The 16,505-nt window shown below is 42.9% G+C and overlaps 1 protein-coding gene across 1 annotated transcript in view; it reads right to left on the bottom strand.

Moving 5' to 3' along the window:
• Nucleotides 1-13,555, bottom strand: part of LOC126354425 (UDP-glucosyltransferase 2-like) — a 62,304-nt gene extending 48,749 nt beyond the window's left edge. Inside the window, exon 1 of the mRNA XM_050004062.1 lies at nt 13,547-13,555. The gene's annotated coding sequence lies outside the window, so the exon portion shown is untranslated. The remainder of the gene's footprint in view (nt 1-13,546) is intronic.
• Nucleotides 13,556-16,505: the final 2,950 nt, after the last annotated feature.

The raw sequence follows: 16,505 nt of genomic DNA, 5'->3' as shown, positions 1-16,505 counted from the left end.
TCTCCCGTTAACAGTCCCTTAACCTTTTTTATGTTTGTGACGGACGCAGTGTTGCAGTTAGCGTTTCCAAATCAGCTTTTAGAGCTGACTCTAGCTTCTTTTTAATACAATTTAGTGGGCAAATGAGTGATTTATCTGGCGTCCGATAGTAAGGCTTTTTTCACAGTCATTTAGCTCCTTTTCTAGATTTTTTCCTTGGCTATAGGAAAGCATTTAAATTCATATTTATTAAAGAACAGTTATTTGCACTGAACTAAGATTTCAATACACGCTTCAATCCTGCATGAAAATGTGTTAGTAGACTGAATTAAAAAGCACAAGAAAGCAAGTTAAAGCTGTGTTGGTATGTCTTCTGAGCTCGTTGGCATACACATACTCAGTCGAGACCGTCATTGCAGGCACTGTTGCAGCACAGTTGACATCAAATAAGTATCGCAGCATCACAATAATTTGGGAAGATGTTCTAAGCAAATCAGCCTTTGATTTTTGCAGCATAAATCAGAAGTCATACAGTTCACAGGTGCAATAAACAATGTGCCAGCGACTGAACTAGGAGAGAAAGAGGAAACTTCAATTTAGTGGAATAGTTTACTAAGTGCAAAAGGTAATGCAGTATTATGGTGCAAATATTGTGAAATTTATCCTGTAACTACCTTTAAGAAATATTATTTACATTTTTATTGCCAGAAAAATAAGTTATACGAAAGAAACAGACATGAAGATTTTTATTTATATATATTTTTGTGTCAGAACATCGAGGTTTTAAACATGGGTTGATATTTTACATACATATCATTAAAATAAAATCTCAAATTGTTATATCTGCATTCGAAGAACAAGAATACATTCAGAAATCATTTTTTAATGAGATGCACAGAGCATCTTATGAGCTTTCCGGAAGCTGTAGATTTTTGAATACTGACATATTTCCTCACTAGTAATTACAGCCATTAAAATGAAACGTCGTACACGCAATTAAGGTATGATGGAAAATCCTCTGGGACATCTATTTTATGAAAAGTAACGCCTCAGATTTTTTTATGTGAAGATTGTTAAAGCTTATTAAATAAAACATAAATGATTAACATTCTACGTCTTTTTTTCATGTCTACATATTTGTAGCCCTCTGTCGCTAAAGGGCTCCGAATAGTGGTGTGCAACATGGCAATGGGTAACGCAAGTATGTCGGTGAGTGAGAGACAGCGTGCTAACATCGAGCTTGGAATTGGAACAGTTCGTCCACACATGGAGCATCCTCTGCACCCTCTGTCAGACCTCACATGAGCGCTGCAATATCTGCAACAAGCAGGCACCTTGGTTTCACTGTCATCGATTATCCTTCATACTGTCCCCGTTTCCAGAACTTAAATAATATCTTCGAGGACTTCACTCTGGTAATGATGAATAGTGGCTGTAGTTCCGTCAAAAGAGCTAAACATTCTACACCAACGATATCAACAAACTGGTCTCTCGTTGAGAGAAATGTCTATGTGTGGTGTCTGTTGTGTCGGAAAAGTACGAAATACCTGAGAGTCATATAAAATTTAGGGGATGCTGTCGATGATCCCTTGAGTGCAGATGCAGACCTCGCTGGAACTCTTACGGGCATCGGCGAAACGCCGCGAGTAATGACGATAAGGGACAGGGGCAATACGTCTGTAATGAATGGATAAGGCGAGAATTTGGGCCTGACGCGAGGCGTGGTAGGACAGTCCGTGCAGCTGCAATGACCTCTGTGTCTGGAGGGCTCAGAGGTCAGCGCACCAGCCTGGTGAGCAGCACATCTGGATTCGAATCCTGGCCTGGTACAAATTTCAATTTTCTCCATTAATATAAATCAGCGACCAGTAGCAGCTAAAAGTCATTAATTCCTCTGTATCTTGGGAGAAATGCCATCATTGCCAGGGACACTATGTCGAGAAATAAATATGTAGATATGAAGAATATAGATATAGAAAGTGAATAACGTTTGTTTTATTTAAAAGTATTTAAGATTTTTCACATAAAAATTCGGAGGCATTACTTGTCATCATGCTATTCTCCGTTCCTGATGTGAGTAAACGTGAGTAAATTATTTTTCAAGAATTTGATTCTGAGGTTAAAAGAAATTTCATGAGAATATCATCTTTGATTACTTTCTGGCTTGTGCGTGTATAAAATTTGATCAAGTTGTTCTTCACACTATTGGAGCTATCTAACAATTTCTAACTTGCTGCAATTTCGTATATGTCTCTCCCCCCCCCCCTCCCTCCAAATACGTTACACAATATAATTATTGGAAAAATGAAACAGCCAAATAATACAAGTTGGTTTATTATTTCAGATTTTTCTGGATTTTTTTTTTAGAGGCTTTAGGCTTATTTGATATTGGAGAACTGTCAGCAGTGAATGCCACTTGGAGTTCACGTCGAAAGAAATGATACTAAATGGCGTATCCATGATTTCAGACAAACTGTTGGTGGATCGCGTGGGAAATCGTACAAGGTAGAGTTCGTATTAGAAGTTGCATTCTTGACCAAGTTTACCTTAGCTGCTTTCCTTTTTTTATCTTACGGACTGATGTTAGCTACGACAGTGTAATACGTCCGACCGCGGCGACTTTCCCCTAGCGTGCCGCCAGCTGCCGAACCGGACGTCCTGGGGCGAGCCCCCGGCAGCGGACATTCTGCGGGGACTCTGCGGGAAGCCGGGGCGAATGCCCTCGCCCGCCTCGATGGAGAGAGACGTTACAGCCGACCCGTCTGACAATGGGGAGCCGATGGACACCTGCAGCCATTAAGACGCAACGCCCAAAATTTATGCGCGAAAGCATCTGAGTTTCTTCTGGCCAGGCGGGAATCACTCTACCTGCCATAGAAAGCAGGGACGTGCCGACAATTTGCAACACCCCGAGCTGATGGGCACCTGCAGCCATTAAGACGAAACGTCCAGAACTTATGCGCGAAAACATCTGAGGTTCTTATGGCCGGGCGGCAACCGTTCTACCTGCCTTAGAAAGCAGGGATGTGCCGACAATTTCCAGCACCCCACGGACACAGGAAGGAGCGTACAAAAGAGAGGGGAATTGGCGCAGGGAGGGGTGTGAAACAGGCCAGCATTCTTCGGAATGTGAAACCGCGAGTATGTTGCCAATTCACAAGTTACACGTCTGCCCACGCCAGATAGAAAATTTCCACCCTGCGCGGAGAGGTGTGGCGATGAAACGGCGATCTGTCATTGGGCTACATTAAAAATTTCGTCCGCCAATGACAACGCCGAAAGCAACAATGTTTGGGAAGAGGAGTTGAGCTAAGAGATGGGAAGGAGAAGAACAATGGGAGTCGTGGAGACACCGCGGAAGCGAGAGGACATGGGGGCTCTTCAACCCATCTCCAACACTCTACTTCCAACGCCGCGATGGCACATCTTCTGCCACGCAACCAACAACCGGCGGACACCGCGGAGAGCGCAGCTGGGACCCGCCGGTGAGGGCTGCCGGCTCGCACCGCACTGCCCCGAGACGCCGCGCATCGCCGACGCAGCGCCTGCCGTCGACAGCAATGAGCGCCGAGCAATAATGAAGAATGGTGAGGTGATTCGTTCCCTCCTACTTCCTCTTGATAATGAGCCGTGTCCACGCCCAGTCAAATCGGCCTTGAGATTCATAATTTTGTTTTGTTTTGACCAAACAACTTGAAAATAAATACATTTCTTTAATGGTGATTCATGTAAACAATCTTTTACTTTCATAAATGAACTCCTTAATGTTGTACCCTTTGTGTTTTCTGTTATTTAATTACTAATATCAATTAACTGTTGGCTTCCAACGTGAGACAATCTTATCAGTCATCTGCTCGTCATTGCACATCCGATAGCAGACAAAACAATTTATCTTGAGTCCACTACAACAATTTTTGGCGCCCACCGTGGGGCCACCTCATTTCAATTTCTAGAGAGTGGAGTTCACTACCACAACAGGTAATCACTTAGTTGGAGTCGCTATAATAGTATCAGTGACAACTGGGATCAAGGAAGAAGCTCCAAGACCCCCGCCCCCCACCCTACCCCCGAAGATTGTGGTCGTTGCAATCGGGCGATCTCTGGGCAACACTTTAATACTGTCCAATGCTTCCACGAAGGCGCTGCTACAAGGCAACAAGTATGATAGAGAACCTCAGAATGGATAAAGTGATTGAAGAAAAGATTTGACATTAGCCAAACAAATATATCGACTTCTTATCTACAACCGATGCAGTCAAACTGCAGTGCTCCATACATTTGGTAAGGCAAAAAGTGTCGAACCTTGATCTGCAAGGAAGCCAGGGAGAGAATGTTGTTATGGGTGGCCGGTGTCCTCTTTCTACAACACAAATGCGCACCTGGGTTAATAGGTTCTTTATTTATATGAACTCGAAACATTTACTTAACTTAAATAGAGTCCATGTTTTGTAGTACAAGCTCATCAGTAATAGTCCTCTTGCAGATTGATGTAACGCAAATACTGGCAATCTTGAATGAGATTTTCACTCTGCAGCGGAGTCTGCGCTCATATGAAACTTCCTGGCAGATTAAAACTGTGTGCCAGACCGAGACTCGAACTCGGGACCTTTACCTTTCGCGGGCAAGTGCTCTACCAACTGAGCTACCCAAGCACGACTCAGGCCCCGTCCTCACAGCTTCACTTCTGCCAGTATCTGCAAAATCTGCTAGTTCTGCAGGGTTCGCAGGAGAGCTTCTGTAAAGTTTGGAAGGTAGGAGACGAGATACTGGCAGAAGCGAAGCTGTGAGGACGGGGCGTGAGTTGTTAGCTCAGATGGTAGAGCACTTGCCTGCGAAAGGCAAAGGTCCCGAGTTCGAACCTCGGTCCTGCACACAGTTTTAATCTGCCAGGAATTTTCACTGGTAATCTTTCTATTACAAACTTTAGTAGTATAGTTCAGTTCTGATTGAGGTAACTGGTGCCGCTATAGTCACTAATCTCGTCGGTATGTACTGTCGTAGCCTGTGACGAACTAAACCCGCCTTGCGATTAAACTGACCGACGCCAACCTGGAGATAAAACTAGACGATTTTGTGAGACTATCTGGTCAGTGGCAGAGGCCTAAATACATGCAGTCGAAAGGGCGTTGTCGGCGTGTTGCTTGTGAGCGTGTCTCTGGCCTCTCTCGTGACAGGCATGCTTGATCCAGCGCATAGTAATCGATCTTCACACTTCATCTTTGCCGACTGGTGTGCTGACGACAGCTTATGCCAGTATAAAAATATCGCCAGAAGACTACCCAACTGGCCGAATGAAAGGCTGTAACTGCTACATGCCTACATAATAAGACAGTGTGGTCCAAAAAGATTGATTCGACTGCACAAAGAATACAATGATCAGCCAGAACTTTAGGACCACTGACCACCGACCAGACGATATCAGCATCACCCGTCGAGGAATGGTTGCTAGTCAGACACACGCTTGGTGTGTGTCTGGAGCTGCAGTGGCTGTACCGTTAGATGCCATTGTTTTCACAACGGCGGGCGGCTTTAACTGATCTCAGTTTAGCCAGTTTTCACGCAATATTTATAAACTGTATACACGAACCTTTCTCACGACTCAGTCTACTGAATCAGTCAATACCGGACCAAAATAACTACAGTAGTTCATCAAGGTAATTGAACCAATGGTCTGGGTGTACCATCTTTAATTTATAATCCAAACGTCGCTGGTTCTGGGCTCGAAGCCGGCCATTTTGAATCAAAATCATCGATAATGGCAGATGAAGACTCCCAGCATAGGGAGTCACCCTCATTCAGCCAACGGCCTTGGCCTTGTTAAAGAGGGCGCAGGAGATAATAGAGGTTCAGGGCATTTTCGTGGCTTTGGAGCGGGAAACTGTGCCTAAAGGCGGAAGAATCGGCAGTGATCAACGGCATGAGGATGCAGAAGACAATGGAAATCATTGCATTAAAGATACATAATGTCTACCCACAAGACATGTGGACTGTAATTGAAAAAGTATCATGATGATCTCCCCATTGGCAATAGATCCCGGACTAGACCCCCCCCCCCCCCACCCCCCCCCCCCCCTTCGGGTCTCGGGGAGGGACTGCCAACTAGGAGGTGACCATGAGAAACAGACTGAATAAGCAACGATAGAATAATGTTCTGCGAGTAGCGGAGTGGAATGTCAGAGGTTTGAACGTGTTAGGGATGCTAGGAAATCTTTAAAGGGATATGCTAAGGCTGAATCTAGATACCGTGTGGATCAGTGAAGTGAAATGGAAGGAAGACAAGGATTTCTGGTCAGATGAGTATAGGGTAATGTCAACAGCAGCAGAAAATGTTATAACGTCAGTAGGATTCGTTATGTCTGCGAAGGTAGCGCACAGAGTGAGTTATTCTGAACAGTTCAGTAATGTTTTTTTTTTTTTTCATCAGAATCGACACCAAACCACCGACAACGACAGTTCAGATATACAGGCCGACGTCGAAAGCAGAAGATGAAGATATAGAAAAAGTGTATGAAGATATTGAATGGGAAATTCAGTACGTACAGGCAGATGATAATCTAATAGTCATGAGGGGTTGAAATGCGGATGCAGAGAAAGCAGTAGAATGGATTGCTGGAGAACACAGTCTTGGTACTAGCATTGAGAGAGGAGAAGGACTAATTGAGTTCTGCAATAATTTTCATTTAGTAATAGCGAATACCCTGTTCAAGACCCACAAGAAGGGGGGCTATAGAAACTGCGATAAGAAATAGCTTAATAGGCAGTTCAGTAGAAGAACCAAAGAGGAATGTACATCTCCAAAAAGGCCAATCACAGAAGCTGGATAGCAAAACACAGGTACAAAGCAGGTAACTGCATATAAACCAAGGGTAACAGAAGAAATACTTCACTTGGTCGATGAAAGAAGGATATATCGAAACGTCAGGAATACAGAAATACAATTCACTTAGGAATGAAGTAAGTAGGAAGACCCAGGGAAGCTAAGGCGCAATGGCTGCATGGAAAATGTGAAGAAAATGAAAATGAAATCATTGCCAGAGGGACTGACTCAGAATATGGAAACGTCAAAACAGACTTCGTGAAATTAAAAGTAAGGGTTAGATTGCTACATGCCGAAGAGAGAGCAGATAGATGAAAAGGGTACATTGAAGGTCTCTGTAAGAGGAAACACTTGTATGAATAAACGGGAGTAGATATAGAACAGATAGGGGATGATGGAATAAGGCAGAAGGGACAGATATCATTCCTTCAGAATTCCTAAAATCATTGGGGGAAGTGGCAACAAAATGACTACTTATGTTGGTGTGTAGGATGTATGAGTCTGACGAAATACCATCAGACGTTCTGAAAAAATCAATATCCATACAATTCAGAAGATAGCAAGAGCCGACAAGTGCGAGAATTATAGCACAATCAGCTTAACAGTTCATGCTTCTAAATCACTGACAAGAATAATATACAGATCAATGGAGAAGAAAACCGAGGATGTGTTAGGTAATTATCAGTTATAATTTAGGGAAGGTGAAGGCATCAGAGAGGCAGTTCTGACGTGGTGTAAGATGGCAAGAACTATGCCCCTTACATGAAGTCATTAAAGATCAGCTAACTCAAGTTGAGCGAACAGTACGGCTGAACAAAAATGACTGACAAGGCACAATGCATCTTGTAGAGGGTATGGACGTATTGGAATAATTAATGTCGGGTGATGTAAAGTGATTCACATGACATGAAAACTTTGAGGAAACGCATCGATTTACCGGAGGCTAGTTTATCCCAGGGAAGTAGACAGAGTTGAATGTGGCCGGCTGTGGAGCGACAAAGGGAAGCGACAATAGACAGCTTAGGGCAGCTCAAGCTCTGAGAAAGCGGTAACGGGGCGCGGTCTCCAGCTGCCTTAAGATGAGTGACAGTGAGTGGGTGGTTGGCCCCTTGCTGGTGTACCGGGAAGCAGACGGAGAACTTGTAAGCCTGTTGATAAATGTCTGTCGTCCTGTTTTCAGTGAAACGTGCGAGAAAGCTGTGCAAAGCTACGGTGGAGCGGTCAACAGAGCCCAAAATATGCGTGTTCGTGACTATAGCAACTTCACGCTGAATTCACGGTCCACAGAGTCTGAAGTAAATCAGGTGAAGAGTGACAGAATGAAATACGCTGGCCTCCGATGGGAACGTAGGACCAAGGAATCTGAAGTACTCTCCTGAATTCCGGAAAAATTAGTGTTTTGTGCAGATACTAACCTTGATAGATGGCCTGGAAGGAGCTAAATAGTAGAAGTTGAGAGGAAGGGAAATTTTGTGGGAATTTGTTCACTTCCCAGAGTAGGCATTCGTCGGCACTGGGAAGCAATGCATAATTAACGCAACTTGTGCTGCGATAGGCGTAAGTGATTTTGCTGGAGGGGAAACCGAGGCGAAAAGTGGACTGGGAGAAGTCTCCTTAGGGGTCTTCCGTTCCCAGCTTGCCTAGAGTGCGGACATGGCGTTCTTTACTCAGCTTGCCTGAGAAAGAGTGACCATCTCAGGACTTAGCAAACGGAACGATTGAGCTTAGAAAGTTTTGGTTCAGCTATGTACTGAGCAAGATAGCTAGGAGTGAATAGACGAGCGCAGCCTTGCAGCACCACGAGGTCGGCCGACGTCCACACAACGACGCAACTCCGCCACGCTGTATTCGGTGATATTGTGCCCGCTCCGGCTGATTAATTTGTTGGATCACGTGGTCAAAGTTTCCACAAGGGTTTCATGGGCCGTGTATTGGGGAATTCTTCTCACACTTCGCATTACGCCTGGGTCAGTCGATAGGAATTAATTTTGATCTAGCGCGCTTTACTCCAGCTAAACGCAATTTATGACCACTGCCTGATAGGAGAGTCTTGTAATGTGATGATTGAAGGTCGGGAGTTAAAATAAATTTGTGCTAATCGACTGCATCTGTTTTCAATCAAGTAATTGAAATCCTGAGTCACTTTCTTAATTAATTTTAAAGTCAACATTTGCATCTGGTGTTCAATAGCTGAATATAACATCAATGTGCACCCCTTTTTAATTAAAAGTGATCAATTCTGAATCAATTAATGTCAACACTGCAACCGCAGTTCAATCAGGAGTCACTGTGCCTTATTACTTTTTTTGTGTTATCCTTTATTGCGGCAGTTTTGCACTCTCTGTTGATCTGTTAGTCAATTAGCTGGGGTGAACAGACCCCAACACCAGATAAGTGACGGGTGGGGTGTTACAGTTGCAGTTGGTGTTGGAAGCAAGACTAAAGAACAATCTAGACAGGTTCATAGGATTTGTCTACCTGGAAGAAGCGTTCAACAATGTCAAATGGTGCAAGATGTTCGAAATTCTCAGTAAAATAGGGGTAAGCTATAGGGACAGACCAGTAATACACAATATCTACAAGAGCCACGAAGAAATAATAAGAGTGGAAGATGAAGAACGAAGAGCTGGTATTAAAAAAGGTGTAAGACGGGGATGTAGTCTTTCGCCACTACTGTTCAGTCAATACATCGAAGAAAAAATGACAGAAATAAAAAAAGGTTCAAGAGTGGAATTAAATTTCAAGGTGAAATCATATCAATGATGGGATTCGCTGATAGCATTGCTAAGCTCAGTGAAAGTGAAGAAGAATTACAGGATCTGAGGAATGGAAGGAGTATTCTAATGAGTACGGAATATGGACTTCATAAATGGACTTTATAGTAAATCGAAGAAAGTCGAAAGTAATGAATAGTAGCAGAAATGAGAACAGCGAGAAACTTAACATCGGGGCAGGTGGTCACGAATCGAATGAAGTTAAGGAATTCTACTATCTAGGCAGTATGATAACCCATGACAGATGGACCAAGGTGGATGTAAAAAGCAGACTAGCACTGGTGGAAAGGGCATTCCTGGCCAAGATAAGTTTACAAGTACCAAACAAAGGCCTTAATATGAGGAAGAAATTTCTCACAATGTACGTTTGGAGTACACATCATTGTATGGTAGTGAAACCAGATAGGAGTCGAAGCACTTGAGGTGTGGAGCTACAAAAGGGGTTGAAAACAATGTGGACTGGTAAGGTATGGAATGCGGATGTTCCCCGAAGAATTGGCAAGGAAAGAAGTATGTGGAAAAGATTTACAAGAAGAAGGGGCACGATGATAGGGCATGTGTTAAGACATCGTGGAATAGAGGAAGCTGTAGAGGGTGAAACTATAGAGGAAGGAAGAAATTGGAATACACCCAGGAAATAACGGACAACTAAAGTTGCAAGTACTACTCTGAGATGAAGAGGTTGCCACAGGAGAGGAATTCGTGGGGGCCCGGTTCAAACCAGTCACAAGAGCGATGATTGAAAAAAAAGTTCCTGAGATTAGCCCGCATGTGTAGGTAGAAGCAACGAAAGAACATTGAATGATTACATTTTAAGAAAATAATTGAATGATTTATTCAGAAGAAAGAGTATCATAAACAGAGCAAGTCAATAATACGTTGGTTCACCTGTGGCTTCTGTGCAAGCAGCTATTTGGCTTGGCACTGATAGAGTTGTTGGATGTCGTCTTGAGGGATCTCGTGTCAAATTCTGTCCAATTGGTGCGTTAGATCGTCAAAATCCCGAGCTGGTTGGAGGTCCATTCCCGCAATGCTCCGAACGTCTTCAGTTGGTGAGAGATCCGGCGACCTTGTTGGCAAAGCTAAGAGTTTTCAAGTACGAAAACAAGCAGTAGAAACCATCGCCTTTGGCAGGTGGTCGTTATCTTGCCATAAAGGGCAACAAAATTGGGCGTACTCCCGTGCTGTCAGGGTGCCTCGGATGGCAACCAACGACCATGGCTCTCGGCCCGTATGGCGGGCAACAGTCTGGTTGGCATCTCCAGACACGTCTTCAATGGTCATCAGGGTTCAATTCAGAACGAGACTCATCAATGAGAACAATTCTATACTAGGCCAAAGACATGTCTGGAGGCGCTCTGAACAGCGATTTCCGTCCCATTCGGATAATTCTTTCATGGTGCATCGCTTTTTTCCCTCTTTTTTGTCTTAGAGTGTATATATCAACTAACTGGTCAGTAATAAACGAAAATATTTACAGAGACAGTAATATTTTAAGGTGTGCTCCATTTTAACTGACGTTGGTGACTATGTCAGTGAGCTAAGTAAAGTTGCCCGCTTTACCCCAGGGGCAGAAGTGTAAGTAGGGATGTAGGTTATCCCTGATACAACCTATTTTCGATTACATCTGTTCTTTTGGACTCTAACGTGACAGTTAAAACCACTCAGTATAATCGCTTCCTGAAATAACAGTTTTTCAATTTTTATTACAGTTACTTGCAGTAATAAACCTAGAGTTCGAAGAAAGCTTGAAAAATTCTGATGAATGAGAAGGAGTAGGTGATCACAATCCATACGGGAATTAGGCTGTGGCATTAATCGGTCACATGGTCTCCACCAAAGACTGAGGAGGTGGAAGAATAGGTCGCGGCGACAGCGAGAGCGAAAGGTCAGAAGTAGATGACTTCCCTATATCGTCAGTTTTCGATGTTAACAATTTTTCACCCTGAAGCAGTCACAAAATTGAGAGTCCATTTATTATCCCAAATTCATAGCACGTCAAAAAAATTATAAGTATATGAATCAAATTTACTTTCTCTTCCAAAGAACACTGTAGATGTTTTTCCTCCTTCAAGTGATGTTTCAAGTTTGTTGTGGCTTCTCCCGTTTTTAATTTTTTAAAGCAAATGGTGCGTGGTACTTCATCACTACCACATTTCGTAAAATACTTCGAAACTTGGGGTGGTACCATTCTGCAATATAGCTGATGTGCGAGGGCTATAGCGAGAAACTAGCGTAGGGATCTGGTGGGGACATGTCTTGCACCTGCACACAATCGCTTAACTGTGTAACAGGCCATGTTACATGGCAAGAAAGTATACGGGAGAACTTCTCTGAAGTTCGAAAGGTAGGAGATGAGGCAATGGCGGAAATAAAGCTGTGAGGACTGGTTGTGAGTCTCGCTCGGTTAGCTCAGTTGGTAGAGAATTTGTCCAGGAAAAACAAAGGTCCTGCGTTAGAGTCCCGATCCGACACAAGCCAGGAAGTTTCATATCAGCGCACACACCGATGCAGAGTGAACAATTCATTCGGGAACCTAAGTACTAATTTTATCAGATGGTAGAAGCAAGCACCCGTGAGGTGTAGCACAGTATCTTCGTGGAAGTAATTAAACTAAATATTCTCGTGGCTAATCCAAACCAGCTTCTCAATCAAAACCCTTTCTGCTCGTAGTAGAAGTTCACAAAGAATCACTCTTTGGATTAGAAAATTATTTTCAGATCACAGACGGTAAGTTATCTCGAGAGCTTCAAGACGGCGTGTGATCGACATCTGATTTACTGGTTTTGCGATACTGTGGTGTTGCAAGGCCATTTCAACGAAATATAACAACTTCATGGATTAAAACATAAGTCTGGGTTTTTGTGTGGCTTATTAGGCAAGTAATGAGTTTTATTTTGGGGACTCAAGTTGGATTCAGCAACAGTAAGGGTAACCAGTGGGCAATACTAAAGTATTGCACATATTATACTATATATTACGTTGTGTTAGACAGGTATGGGTGTCCGTAGAACCATAACTAAGAAGAATCGCCCTGTCTTTTGTAAATTTGGGCTTTATTCATTTTTCAAGGAAGGTAATCTTAACGTGGTACTTACTGACCTTAAAGTGTCGCATTAAAGCTCGTAAGTAATATCCGTGTCCTATATAGACACCATACACTAGACTGGAATAATAGAAGACATAGAGGAGAAGATCCAAAGAAAGCCAATCTCTTATGCCACGAGATCTTATAACCAGTGTGAGAGTGCTATGGAGATTAAAGCTTGCTGTTAGATTAAAATAGTGTATCGGATCAGTACTGCACCCCAAACCTTAAGGAGATATTCAACATACTCCGGTGACAGACGCTACGAGACAAGCGCTGTATATCACGGAAAGGACTACTATTGTATTAGAGAGCTTACGTTCCAGAAAGAATCGGTGAATATGTTATTTTCTCCCACTTAAGTCTCACTAAAGGACCATGATTAGAGAAATTAGAACTTCTATGGAGCTTTACCAACTGTCATTGTTCTCATGCAGAATTCACGAATGGGACAGGGCAGTGAGGGAAATTATGGTGATACGAGAACTACCTTCATCATGCAACATAAGGTGGCTTACGAAAAATAGACGTATACGTAGAAAGATGAGAGTGGAAACCACCAGCGTTATTCATCATGGAAACATCCCAGCATTCGTCTTAATCGATTTAAGAAAATCACGACGTATCTAAATCTGGATAGTCGAAAGGGTATATGAACCCCGGCCTAAATAGTATGTCCGTTGTACCATAGAAGGACCTGAACAGTATGTACCTTAACTTGAATCAATAGTCACATTCGGTTTCGTTATTGGTGATCTTGAACGGGCCCATCAAATATGCAATCCCAAACCAACCAACGTGGTAGCTGACAAAAGCTTGAACGTTAAAATTTGACTCTTAAGTCAGTAAAAGGTGAAGGCAGCTCTTCAACACAATCAACATACTAACGGATTTCTCTATTATGTCAGCAATGCGCTCGGAGAACTGGTTAACGTAAGCGGTGAGAAACCGCCACTGACGGCGTTGGGAGTAGAAGAAGAAGCTTCAGAAGCACAGAACTATCTCGTTTGAGCTTGATACGTACCTTTTACAGCAGCTTAGACACCTACACGCAATGGGCGATAATTGGAGCCTTTAAGCAGCTTCTTATCTGTCTGGAGTACACATAGTGACTCACCCTGACGTCACTGCATGATAGCTGCGTGATCACTCCAGGTGTCAAATTCCATGCTTACTTGTTAGATTCTAGCACTCGGCTGAAGGACGGCTGAGGTATTTACATTCCTACATATAAACTCTTGTCTTTTCCAGACAAACTGTCTTGCCAACAACCACGATTTAAAAAAAAAAATCAAACTATCCGCAGAGAAAGCCTGCTATTTGAATAAGAGCTATGGAGTCACCAATTTAAGATTTTAACACGAGTAATATTCAGCAATATAGAATTTACTAACAGTCCAAAAGGACTTTAAAACGCTAATCACTGACACATTAAAAAGGAAAGGGAGTTTTAGTGATTGTACTCCTACTGAATATTAGTTACTACGAGCAGGAAAGAGCTGTGTGTGCTATGTTTATGTATGTAGCTCATAATAAATTTTACCCGGAAACTTGAAACAAAGTATCAGCCTTAAATTATGCTACTGCTGTTGATCACACTGGTGAAGATTTTCTGATGTATAATGGTTCGTGTTTTCGCAGGTTGATCTTGTCGCATTAAAGGCGAAATATTGTGAGGACAAAGATCCGGTTTTCTTAAAATATTATTTTCGTATGTTAATCTTACGATTCCAGTTTGCACAGCTAACCAATGCTGCGATTTTGTCCGATTTTCGAGCACAATTCCATCTTAGCAGTGGTTACTGGTGTTCTGATTCGCTTTTACTAGTTTTCTAATGATATGTTTCATTTTTAGATTCCATCACTGTCCCGAACTGCCAAATTAATTTCCCAGTCACGTTTAATGTGACCCATGGTTACTGTTCGATCGACCACCCACATATGACCAAGGTTGTTTCCATACGTTTGGAGCCCTGGAGAAAGAAATTCATGGCCGTCGATATCCTTCAGACGAAGAGGTGCATGCCTGCGTACAATCACTGTTCCTTGACAACCGCAAACATTTTCTCTTGGAGACACTGACCGTCTTGTCTGGCAACGTGTTGAATGTATTAACAGTTGCATTGATTACTTTTGAGACAATAAGAAGTTCACTTATTTTTTCCACCTGTCTCGTTTTCTTTTGACTTCCCCTTATTAAAATCGAAAACGCACAGTGTCATCTAAAACTGTTGTCCCCACCATTCTGCTAGCAACTCCATAACACCCTAGAAAACTGTTCGGCACTCCCACACTGCCTTGCTTTAGCTATGACACTCGTGACGCCAGTTTTATGGAGTCAGCCAAGTCCTACGTGTGAATTTCCATGTAAGTTTCTTATCAATGAAATGATAATTTGTCCAATTTCCAGTGCCATTCAGAAGACGAGAACAGAATTCTAGGATTCTCACAGACTGCCAGATCAGTTAGTATGCAAATCATATTTATAATTGCCGGCCGCGGTGGTCTCGTGGTTCTAGGCGCGCAGTCCGGAACCGTGCGACTGCTACGGTCGCAGGTTCGAATCCTGCCTCGGGCATGGATGTGTATGATGTCCTTAGGTTAGTTAGGTTGAAGTAGTTGTAAGCTCTAGGGGACTGATGACCACAACAGTTGAGTCCCATAGTGCTCAGAGCCATTTGAACCATATTTATAATTTAGTGGTGGAACCGGGTGTACGTGGGCATAGAAGGGCTAATAACACACAAAAACGAAACCCATTCCAATCGGGTCAAAATTGAAACTAAACGGGATGTGGTTGGTGCACAGTTCGTCCCATGAGGAATAAAGGTCAGTATCTAGTGATACGACATGGACATACGTTGTGTTCGAAATGATTTACGAGAAAGAACACATTTAATGCACGTTATTATTTATTTTCCGTGTTATTCAGTTCGCTGTCAGGTTTCCTCACGTACGAATCTACAATAGTGAGTAAGCTTTTCAGCTTGCGTTTTACAAAACGTCAATCGAAAAATACGTATTTGTAACATCTTCACCTCTAAGAGATTACGTTGTGTTGCTCGTATGAGGCCTCTGCACGTTCCCTAATGAGCCCAGCAGCCTCCATGGTGCGATCGAGCAGTTCGCCTCATCTGTTCATCTTTCCGTTTGAATACCTCAGACTTCATCCAATCCCATAAGCAAAAATCCAAATGGGGTAACGTCAGGCGGTCTTGGTGGGCAGTTAAATGTACTACCACTGAAACGTCCCCCCTTAGAAAAATTTACACGACTGTGCTTAAACTGACACACAATATTTTTAGCGCAACGCAATCTGACTTCCAAATATCCCTACGAAAGAATGGCCCTGACTAACATTAACCTATATGTTTCACAAATCACTTACCTCACAAAAATCTTCGTTACTCGAACTAATGCAATACAGCGAGCGCCACTACCGCCAGCTAACTAAGAGATTCAAACTACAGAAGTCACTAACTACTGAGGCACAGTTAGCAAATGAAAGATTTTAATAGAGAACAAGCAATGTATTTACCTTAATAGTCATAATATATATATCAGTTCATGACACCAATTCTTACAAATTTCAAAACTCCGCCATCTCTCTCCCCACGTCCACCACTGCTGGCAGCTCACCTCCAACTGCTCAACGCTACGCGCTGTTAGCATCCAGCTGCCACTGCCCGACACTACAATGGCAGACAACAATGCAAACTAGCCACAGACTGCGCACAGCACAGCCAGTGATTTTTCATACAGAGCGCTATGTGGCGTTACCAATAAGAAAACCTAAACAGCCTACTTACATAGCCCCCATGCTCCCCACAAAAATTTTGTTGGGCAG

This window comes from Schistocerca gregaria, chromosome 3 (genome assembly GCF_023897955.1).
Source record: "Schistocerca gregaria isolate iqSchGreg1 chromosome 3, iqSchGreg1.2, whole genome shotgun sequence".
Taxonomy (NCBI): Eukaryota; Metazoa; Arthropoda; class Insecta; order Orthoptera; family Acrididae; genus Schistocerca; species Schistocerca gregaria.
This window is presented reverse-complemented; position numbering and strand designations above follow the sequence as displayed.